The sequence below is a fragment of the Triticum dicoccoides genome, chromosome 7B, assembly GCF_002162155.2.
Source record: "Triticum dicoccoides isolate Atlit2015 ecotype Zavitan chromosome 7B, WEW_v2.0, whole genome shotgun sequence".
Lineage (NCBI taxonomy): Eukaryota > Viridiplantae > Streptophyta > Magnoliopsida > Poales > Poaceae > Triticum > Triticum dicoccoides.
Window position 1 is genome coordinate 663,261,439 of NC_041393.1, and position 11,254 is coordinate 663,272,692.

General features: G+C 46.7%; 1 pseudogene; it reads right to left on the minus strand.

Annotated features, from left to right (window-relative positions):
• Positions 1 to 223: 223 nt before the first annotated feature.
• The window catches only part of LOC119339329, a 21,171-nt pseudogene continuing 10,140 nt past the window's right edge, over positions 224 to 11,254 (minus strand).

Here is an 11,254-nt window from a genome sequence, read left to right on the forward strand (position 1 = left end):
TTGACATTCACATTACCAATCTGTGTTACCCCAATGAAAGCGTATATCACTGTAAATAGTATTCCATGAAAGAGAAACCCAAAGTAGACAACATTTGCCCATGGAGTACAAATATTGACCTCATTTAGTGGTAGTTATTGTGTACTCCTAAACAGACGATGAAGGCTATGTTTCAGTTACCAAAAAGTGAAAATAACATAAGTAAGAAGCACAGTTGCAGTGATTACAATTTGGCATGAACTTTCTCCAGTGGGACAGGCACAATTTGCAGAGTGTGCTCAAACAATAGGTAGTTATTCATCTCATCAGCTACAATCTTGGCCACCTGATATACCAAGAACTAACGATTGGTACTGCAACTCTCTCGGACGAGTACTAACTAGAAAGAGCGCCATGGGGATGGGGAGGGTTGGATGGAAATCTCACCAGGATGAGGTCGAAGATGAACCAGGAGGTGCCTAAGAGGAACACGGACAGAGACAGTAGGAACGACATGAACTCCAGCCCTCTTCGACCAACCTCTGCACAAGCACAACCACACGCATGGCTCATGACTCGGTAGTCAGCGCGTACACCCAACTGTTGACTATGGATTTCAGAAATGTGTGCGTGCGTACCGTGAAGACGGTGATCCATGAAGCTGATCGTGACATCGACGCAGGGCACAGCAATGGCACCAAGCCGCGATGCCGCCGCCGAGGACGACGAGGGAGAGGACTAGGACCCCCGCTCGCAGTCGGTGGTGGCGAACATGTCCACGACGACCTCCGTCTCGGGCCGCGGGATGAGCACGCCGTCCCGGACGGCGACCACCAGGTCCTTCCAGTGCTCGTTCCTGAGCGACACGCTGGACGGGGAAGGGGCGGATGCGTCGACGAGGAGCCATCGGAGATGGCGGTGGAGGTGCGGCACCGAGGGCGGGACGAGCGCGGCGGCCCTGCGGTGGAGGGCGTCGACTGAGGCCTCCGGGACGGGCGGAGGAAGAGTGGCGGACGTCCTTCGGGAGGTGACGAGGAGCGGGTGGTGGCGCGCGGGCGCGTGCGGCGGGGTCTGATCTGAATCGGGAGGGATGGGATCAGGGAGAGGGAGCTAGCGCTAGGGTATAGGATGGGGAGAGATGGTGAGGGGAGGAAGGGACGAGGTTGGCGGCGGTGGGTGAGGAGGATGGCGATGTCGGCGGTGGGTGGGAACGGAGGGGAGAGGACTGGATCGGGAGGTGGCGGCGGCGGCGAGGAGATGGGGACGAGGGAGGAGGGGTGCGATAGGGGAAGGGGTCGATGGGATCTGAGCTAGGTTTGGGCAGCGGGTGGGGGTATCTCTTTTTCGTTTTTTTCTTTTTCTGCAGATAGATGGATGGATGGATGTGGGATGGAGAGATGGATGGATGGATGGATGGCCGCCATGTCATCAATCTGTGGGAAGAGTTGTGATTGGTTTAAAAAAATTAGTGATTTAAAATAGTTTCCAAGTACTAAAAATAGAGGGATTTTGTGAAGCAGTCATCAAAAATATTTTGCAAAAGGGCACCACACAAATTTTCACTAGTTAGATCACATTTTATGGATGAGGACCAATTTGTATGCATTTCTGATATTTCTAGCTATTTTTCATCATTTTCCGAGTGCCCAAAATGAATTTTTTTGAAGGACCTACAATATATTTGTTGCAAAATTGGACCAAATAAATTTTCTAAAATAATAGGACATATTTAATGCACAATTGACCAAATGGTTGGGTGTCAAAAGTTTTTATCCACCACTCATGAAAAAGACAAATTTCTGTCGATTCAGCTGGAAGCGGGTCAAATTTGAACTGTAGCTACCTCGTAGTTTGCTCTTTATTTTTTCCAAAAATCATTTCTAGGTACATAAGTATCTATTTAATCAGAGAAACACCAAAAAAATTCCAAGATTCAACCACTAGCTAGGAACGGTCATTCCCACCGTTTTGACCGCATTTTGAAACGGGCATAAAAAATTCAAAAAAAATCAAAAAATTGGAAAACCTTCACATTGCGTCATTATATGTGGCCAAGTTACCAGGAAAAATTATAAACTTGTAATACGGTAATTATCTTAAAAAAGTGTTCATGTAAACGAGCTATCAAGTGTGAAGATTCATGGCTTTCAAGCCAAATGATCAATCTTATGGCCACATTAATGTCATAGTTTGTTCAAATGAACTCATATTGTGCACAAGGGTGCATCTTGGAATTCCAAACAATGTTGCCAAAGGGAGTTTTCATTTTCTTTGCATGGAAAATTCATTTTCCATTTTTCAAGTGCCCGAAATGAGTTTTTTTGTGAAGGACCTACCATATATTTGTTGCAAAATTGTACCAAATCATTTTTATAAAATACTAGGAAATATTTAATGCACAATTGACAAAATGGTTGGGTGTCAAAAGTTTTGATCCACCTCTGATGAAAAAGACAAATTCCCGCCGATTCAGTTGGAAGCGGGTCAAATTTGAACTGCAGCTGCCTCATAGTTTGCTATTTATTTTTTCCAAAAATCATTTCTAGGTACATAAGTATCTATTTAATCAGAGAAACATCAAAAAATTTCCAAGATTCAACCACTAGCTAGGAACGGTCAAGCCCGCCGTTTTGACCGCATTTTGAAACGGGCATAAAAATTTCAAAAAAAAATAAAAAATTGGAAAACCATCGCATTGTGTCATTATATGTGACAAAGTTTCCAGAAAAATAATAAACTTGTAATATGGTGAAAGGATCGGTATGGTTAACTAGAGGGGGGAGGTGAATAGGCAACTAACAATTTTTAGACTTTTCTTTAACAATTTAAACCTTGCAACGAAATAGGTTGTCTAGATGTGCAACTACGTGGACAACCTATATGATGCAAAGACAACTAGCACACTAGCAAGCAATAGATACAACACAAGTAAGCTTGCAAAAGTAAAGGCACGAGATAACCAAGAGTGGAGCCGGTGGAGACGAGGATGTGTTACCGAAGTTCCTTCCTTTTAAAGGGAAGTACGTCTCCGTTAGAGCGGTGTGGAGGCACACTGCTCCCCAAGAAGCCACTAGGGCCACCGTAATCTCCTCACGCCCTCACACAATGCGAGATGCCGTGATTCCACTATTGGTGCCCTTGAAGGCGGCGACCGAACCTTTACAAACAAGATTGGGGCTATGTCCACAACACTTGGAGGCTCCCAACAACACCACGAAGCTTCACCATAATGGAGTATGGCTTCGAGGTGACCTCAACCGTCTAGGGTGCTCAACACCCAAGAGTAACAAGATCCGCTAGGGATAAGTGGGGGGAATCAAATTTCTCTTGGTGGAAGTGTAGATCTGGGCCTTCTCAACCAATCCCGAGCAAATCAACAAGTTTGATTGGCTAGGGAGAGAGATCGGGCGAAAATGGAGCTTGGAGCAACAATGGAGCTTTGGGGGAAAGAGGTAGGTCAACTTTGGGGAAGAAGACCCCTTTATATACTGGGGGAACCAATCCAACCGTTATTCCATTGAGCGGCCCCGCACAGAGCGGTACTACCGCTTGGGCAGGGCGGTACGACCGCTTAGGGCGGTACTACCGCTCATACCCAGCGGTACTGCCGTGCTGACAGGGTCCTAACCCCAGGGCGGTACTACTATGGGGGTAGGCGCGGTACTACCGCTTGGAGCGGTACTACCGCCACTACTACCGCCCTTAGTACCGCAAAACCCGACACGAAAAACTTTGTTCTCGAATCGAGGCGGCAATAGCCCGGAAGCACTGCGGTACTACGGCCGAAGACCTCAAGCGGTACTACCGCTTGGGAGCGGTACTACCGCTCTAGGAGCGGTACTATCGCTGGGGTGCTTCGGCGGTACTACCGCTGTGGACCGCGGTACTACCGCTGGGGCAGGACAAGGCATACTCAGGGGAAAAAGGGCAGCTCCAATGAAGTGGAAGGAAAACGACGGGTGATATGGATGTGTACGTGTTGATTCCACCCTAGCCTTACCAAAGCGGATCCCCTCTTGATAGTATGGTGACTCTTATGAAACTAGTCCACCAACAACGAAACGAAGGAGCTACACCATCTTGAATAGAACACGAGGGGAGATAATCGTCTCGTGCCAAAGGATGAATCTCTGAAAGAACTTAACGCACACGATTAGTCCGCACAAGCATTGTCATCAATCACCAAAACATCTTGGGGATAAATATGCCCTTACAATCTCCCCCTTTTTGGTGGATTGATGACAATACGGGATTTGCACAATATGAGAGATACAGAACAAGCGCAAAAACCCCAACGTCCTAAAATGTAGATGAGCTCCCCCTAGATGTGTGCTATCTAGATAAGTGCTTTGGACTGCACGACACACACACTAGGATCAACGCTCCCCCTACATTTTAGAGACCAATCACCTAAGCATGGTATATGAGAGTAGCATAGATAACTTAACAGGATAAGCATGCAACTCATAAGCTAGATAGTGACATAGATAATGATACTGGAAAGATAAGGTAGCATATGTCTCACACCATATGGCTGGTACTTAGGTCTCACTGACACAAACCAAACAAAGCAAATGCAAGGAAAACACAAACACAAAAGACGGAAGAAGACACAAAGCACAAATCCCTAAACTCTCTCCCCCTTTGGCATCGAGACACCAAAAAGGAGAGGGAGTGTTGCTACGGCTCCAGGTGAGAGCAAATGAGGGACACACACATCAGAGCTCAGCAGGATCATCTGTGCCACCGTCGCCAGGCTGGAAGTGCTCGGCATCAGAATCGGTCCACGGGCAGTGCTGCTGAATCCACTCCTCCTCCTCGGTAAGCTGGTCCTCAGATCCACTGATAACTATAGCACCCAACTGACGCATGAGCTCCTTGTGGCGACCTCGGGCCTTCTTCTCAGCCACATGAGTCATGTACTAACCGTGAGACTCCATGCAGAACAACTTCTTCATCTTGAGCTTGAGCTTCTTTGCCCAAGAGGGCTCTGCCTCAGAAGGCACGTAGTCATCATCATCATCCTCAGCCCCAGTCTCCTCCTCAGTCTCCATGGCAGAAGCAGACGAAGGAACTCCAGTCTTAGGGGCCTGAGTGCCCCAGTTATCCTTCTTCCTCAGACGCTTGACATCGTGAGAGACCAACTCTCCAGTCTCCAATAACACCTGGGGATAGACACGATCCCAGGCCTTCTCGATGAGCAGCATGATGAACGGACAATAAATCGGGCACTTACGCTCGAAGATAGCAGATAACATCTCAGACCACATAACATGAGAGATATCCAGGGACTCTCCAGTGTTCTGTCCCTTCTCACGCTGGCAGAAGAGAAGCATGTCCACGAGATAGGAGTGAACCTGGTCCAGATTCCCGATACGCGGGAAAAGAGTCTCTCTAAAGATACGGTGAAGGATATCCAGATAGGCAGGCAACTCATAGGTTTCCTTCTTCGTCTCAGGGTTGATCCTCAAAGTGCAGTAGGGCCATAGAGCTTGCTTGTGAGTGGCATTGGTGCGGCGGTGGGGGTGAAAACCGACAGAAGACTCAAGACCTAGATCTTGCACCCCAATCAACTCCATGAAGGCTTTCCACTTGACTGAAAGCAACTTGCCATTGGTCATCCAAGTCATTGTTCTGCCCTCATCAGTCCCGAGATGAACCGTGGCATAGAATTGGGCCACAATATCATCATCATAATCCTTGTTGAATTGCATGATCCCAAGAATGTTCAGTTGAGCGCACATCTGAAGAGCTTCACCAAAGAATTCAGGATCTTTCTCCATATGGTCGGTGTCGATGGAGTGCACGTTGACATAGAGATTCTTCTTGGCTTTGAGAACATCAAAGAAGATGGCAAACTAGAACCTGTTCCAGAACGGACGGTTGACCAAAGTGGGATCTTGGTCTTCCTCATACGGGTTGCGGCGGCGCCTTGCCCAGAACTCCTTGGGCGGCATTTCTGGCACGGTTTTGCCTGGCTTTGGCTTGACCCCAGGCTTCTTCTGGAGTGGAGGTGGAGGTGGAGCACTTGAAGAACCTCCGGCAGGCTCGGTGGTGCGGTAGCGCTTGGACATGGCACGAACGGGGTTGACACAACGAGCCTGATGCTCAGGAACCTCATCACCTGGAACCACACACAAGAACACGCAAACAACCAGAAAGAACGAGCATATGCCACAAAACACGAGCAAAAAGGATCACTGAGAGGTAGGAATATGGTGGAAACTGGTAGAGGGCGGTAGTACCGCGACCCGCAAGCGGTAGTACCGCTCTGGAGAGAGCGGTAGTAGCGCTCCGGAGAGAGCGGTAGTACCGCTCGAGACGGGGAAACAACAGTTTCCTACTGCCGTGGTCAGATCCGGTACTACCGTCCTACCAAATTCAAAAATACTCCAACCAGACACTAATCCAAACAGTCTAGAAGCATTCTCCATCCTACTCAAGCCTAGATCTGGCCAAAAATCTAGAGATGCAACTGCTATTGCCCCTAAGAAGCTAGATTGGAAATCTAGACAAAAGGAAACAGGGAACGGGGGCAATACCGGCATCCATGGCAAGAGGACAAGGTGGGGATCGACTCCACCGAAGGAAATGGAGAGGAGCGCCCCGGAGAGGGAGATCCGCCGGAGCCCTCCCGCGGCGCCGGTTGCTGAAGAGAGAGGAATAGAGCGAGGGGGCGAGCGAATGGGTATGGGGGAGAAGAAACTCCCCCTGCCCCCGATATAACCCCCTGCCCGTGCCTCACAGTGGTAGTACCACGCTGGAGGGCGGTAGTACCGCTAGGAGCGGTAGTACCGCTCGCCACCAGCGGTAGTACCGCTTCAGCAACCACACGGCTTCTAGACCAACGGCTAAAGCTCCAAAAAGACGGAAAGCAAGGCCAAGAGAAAGAGAAGACCAACAAGGCAACACACACACAAACAACGAACCAGAAACCACTCAAACAAAAAACAACCACACGAAACAGAGCGAGCTCTGGCCTCTCTCAAGAGAGGGCGGTGGCCGGAGCCACCTATGTTTGAGTCAATTGGTATGGTACCGCGAAGAATTATCCTTGGGCCCATGACCAAAACTCGTCTTTGAAGCACAAGTACCATCAATGGCTAATGTGAAAGAGTTGATCGATTTATGCATAATGGGGGGAGGGAGAGTTCATTGAGAGAACAACACTCCCCCTATGTCCATGCCTACATCTAAGCTAGACAACAAGTTGAGTGAGGTGGGGTGTGCAAGGGTTCAAGTCACATTGCTCGAATCAATGATATTTAGCTCATGCCTTAACTCGTGAAATCTTGCTTCATCCAAGGGATTCGTGAAAATATCTGCAAGGTTATCATGAGTGTTGACATACTTGAGCTCGATCTCCCCTCGTCTAATGTGATCCCGGATGAAATGGTACCGAATCTCAATATGCTTCGTCTTGAAGTGTTGCACCGGGTTGAGAGAAATCTTGATGGCACTTTCGTTGTGACACCAAAGAGGCACTTTGTCACAAATGACACCGTATTCCTTTAAAGTTTGCCTCATCCATAAAAGTTGTGCACAACAACTACCGGCCGCCACATATTCCGCTTCGGTGGACGAGAGAGATACACAACTTTGCTTTTTGGAAGACCAACTCACCAAAGAGCACCCAAGAAACTGGCACCCTCTGGAAGTGGACTTCCTATCCACTTTGTCTCCCGCCCAATCGGAATCCATAAATCCTTCAAGCTTGAAGTTTGCCCCTCTTGGGTACCATAGGCCAAAGTTTGGGGTATGAGCCAAATATCGAAAGATTCGCTTGATCGCCACATAGTGACTTTCCTTTGGTGCGGCTTGAAACCATGCACACATCCCCACACTCAACATGATATCCGGTCTAGATGCACAAAGGTAAAGCAAGGAACCAATCATGGAGCGATATACCTTTTGATCCACCGCTTTACCATTGGGATCAATGTCAAGTTGGCACTTGGTGGGCAATGGAGTAGAAGCCGGCTTGACATCACTTAGCTTGAATCTTTTTAGCATGTCTTGAGTGTATTTGGCTTGGTTGATGAAGGTTCATTCTCTTCTTTGTTTGATGTCAAAACCAAGGAAGAACTTCAACTCTCCCATCGAAGACATCTTGAACTTAGAGGTCATCAGAGCGGCAAATTCTTCATTGAAAGCTTTGTTAGGAGAACCAAAGATAATGTCATCAACATATAGTTGACACACAAACAACTCCCCTTTGACCTTCTTAGTAAAAAGAGTGGGATCGATTAGCCCAACTTCAAATCCACGATCTTGTAACAACTCGGTAAGGTGGTCATACCACACACGTGGGGCTTGTTTAAGGCCATAGAGTGCCTTATCGAGTTGATACACATGATCCGGGAAGTAAGGATCCTCGAACCCGGGGGGTTGCTTGACATAAACCAACTCATTAATGGGACCATTAAGAAAAGCACTTTTCACATCCATTTGTTGCAACTGAAAGTTGTTATGGGAAGCATCAGCAATCAACAAATGAATGGATTCAAGGCGAGCAACGGGAGCAAAGGTTTCACCGTAGTCGATACCCTCGACTTGGGAGTAGCCTTGAGCTACCAATCTTGCCTTGTTGCGAATGATGTTCCCATGAGCATCTTGCTTGTTCTTGAAGATCCACTTGGTTCCAATGATGTTATGGTTCCCCGAAGGACTTGGCACCAATCTCCACACCTTGTTGTACTCGAAGTTGTTGAGTTCTTCATGCATGGCATTAAGCCAATCCGAGTCTTCGAGCGCCTCATAGACCTTATGGGGTTCAACACAAGAGACAAACACATGATGTTCACAATAGTTTGCTAATTGTCTACGAGTGCTTACCCCCTTTCTTAGGCTTCCAACCACATTATCCATGAGATGACCTTTGGTGGTGAGTTTGGAAGCAATCTTCGCGGCACGACGCTCTAATTCCTCCTCAGATGTGGAAGAAGGAGGATTCACTTGATCATCTTGAGCGTCGTCATGAGCTTGTTCTTGATCTTGAGCTTGCTCATGATCTTGAACTTGCTCGAAGGGGATAACTTGACCTTGGGCATCATGTGGAGGTTCACCACCATCTTGAGATTGATCTTGCCCTTGGTCTTGTTCCTGAGGTTGAGGGCCTACACTTTGTTCTTCGGAAGCGTGTGGGTCTTGAGTAGGTGAAGGCTCCACTGGAGTGGAGCATTGTCCTTCTCCTTCGGCCACAAGGGGTTCCTCAATGGGTAGAATATGACCAATACCCATTCTTCTTATGTCTTGGGGAGTAATTTCATCACCTACATCACAAGTACCACTTTGCTCCACTTGGGAGCCGTTATTTTCGTCAAACTCCACGTTACATGTCTCCTCAATGAGTCCATTGGACTTGTTGAGAACACGGTAAGCATGAGAGTTTGTAGCATAGCCAACAAATATGCCCTCATGAGCTCTAGCCTCAAATTTAGACAAACGAACACCTTTATTGAGAATGAAACACTTACACCCGAACACCCGGAAGTACTTGAGATTGGGCTTGTTCCCGGTGAGTATCTCATATGGAGTCTTGTTCAAGCCTTTGCGGAGATAGAGCCGATTGGATGCATGACATGCAGTGTGATGGCTTCGGCCCAAAAGTTGTATGGAGACTTGAACTCCGCCATCATGGTCCTTGCCGCATCCATCAACATCCGGTTCTTCCTCTCAGCAACACCATTTTGTTGAGGGGTGTATGGTGCAGAATATTGATGCTTGATCCCCTCATCACTAAGAAACTCATCCAAGGTGTAGTTCTTGAATTCAGTGCCGTTGTCACTTCTTATAGTCAAGATCTTTGCATTATGTTGGCGTTGAGCTTCATTTGCAAAGTCGATGACGGTTTGTTGAGTCTCACTCTTCCTCTTGAAGAAGTATACCCAAGTGTATCTTGAATAATCATCCACAATCACCAAACAATACTTTCTACCCCCAAGACTATCAAAGGATGGAGGCCCAAAGAGGTCCATGTGCAGGAGCTCCAAGGGTCTCTTCGAGTAGATGATAGTCGTGGGAGGGTGAGCCGTCTCATGAAGCTTTCCTTCGATACAAGCACTGCAAACACGAACTTTGGCAAAACTAACATTCGTTAGTCCATGAACATGGTCCCCCTTGAGAAGACTTTGCAAAGATCTCATATTGACGTGGGCTAAACGGCGATGCTAATGCCATCCCACATCAACTTTAGCCATTAGGCATGTCGCGGTCTTAGTGGGTTGCTCCAAAAAGTTAATCACATAGAGACCATTCTCGACATGCCCAACAAACACTAGTAGAAAAGGGGCCAATGGTCCAGGCTGGTCTAGCCCATTAGTCCCGGTTCAATCCAGAACCGGGACCAATGGGGGCATTGGACCCGGTTCGTGAGACCCAGGGGGGCGGCCGGGCCATGTGGGCCATTGGTCCCGGTTCGTTTGGGTCCCGGTTGGTGGGATGAACCGGGACCAATGGCCCTCGCTCCTGGCCCACCACCATTGGTCCCGGTTGGTGGCCTGAAGCGGGACCAAAGGACGACCATTAGTCCCGGTCCATTCCAACAACCGGGACTAAAGGGTTGGTCCTCGTTGCGGCCAAAGTTTAGTCCCACCTCGCCAACCGAAGGGGAATCAGACCAGTTTATAAGCCCCTCCCTCTCTGCCTTATTGAGCTCCTCTGAAAATAAAAATAGATGCCCTTATATAGGGAATTTAGGCTAAATTCATACGAATTTCTCTTGAAATTTGTTATGAATTTAATTTGAATTTCCTCTATAAGCGCATCTATGCTCATTTCTAAGTAGCTTTTTATATAGTTTTTTTTTCTTTTCTGCTATATTTATTTTTTTTCTTTTTATTTCTGAGTTGTAATAAGTCATTAAAAATAAGCATCTATGCTCATTTTTTAGTAAAATTAATCATAACTATTTTTTCTTCTATTTATTTTTGAATTGTAATAAGTCATTAAAAATAAGTATCTATGCTCATATTTTAGTAAAGTTAATCATAACTATTTTTTCTTCTTTTTATTTCTGAGTTGTAATAAGTCATTAAAAATAAGCATCTATGCTCCTTTTTTAGTACAGTTAATCACAACTATTTTTTGCTTCAATTCATTTATGAGTATCTTTTTATATATTTTTTTTCTTTTCTGCTATATTTATTTTGTTCTTTTTATTTCTGAGTTGTAATAAGTCATTAAAAATAAGCATCTATGCTCCTTTTTTAGTACAGTTAATCACAACTATTTTTTGCTTCAATTCATTTCTGAGTAGTTTTCTATATAGTTTTTT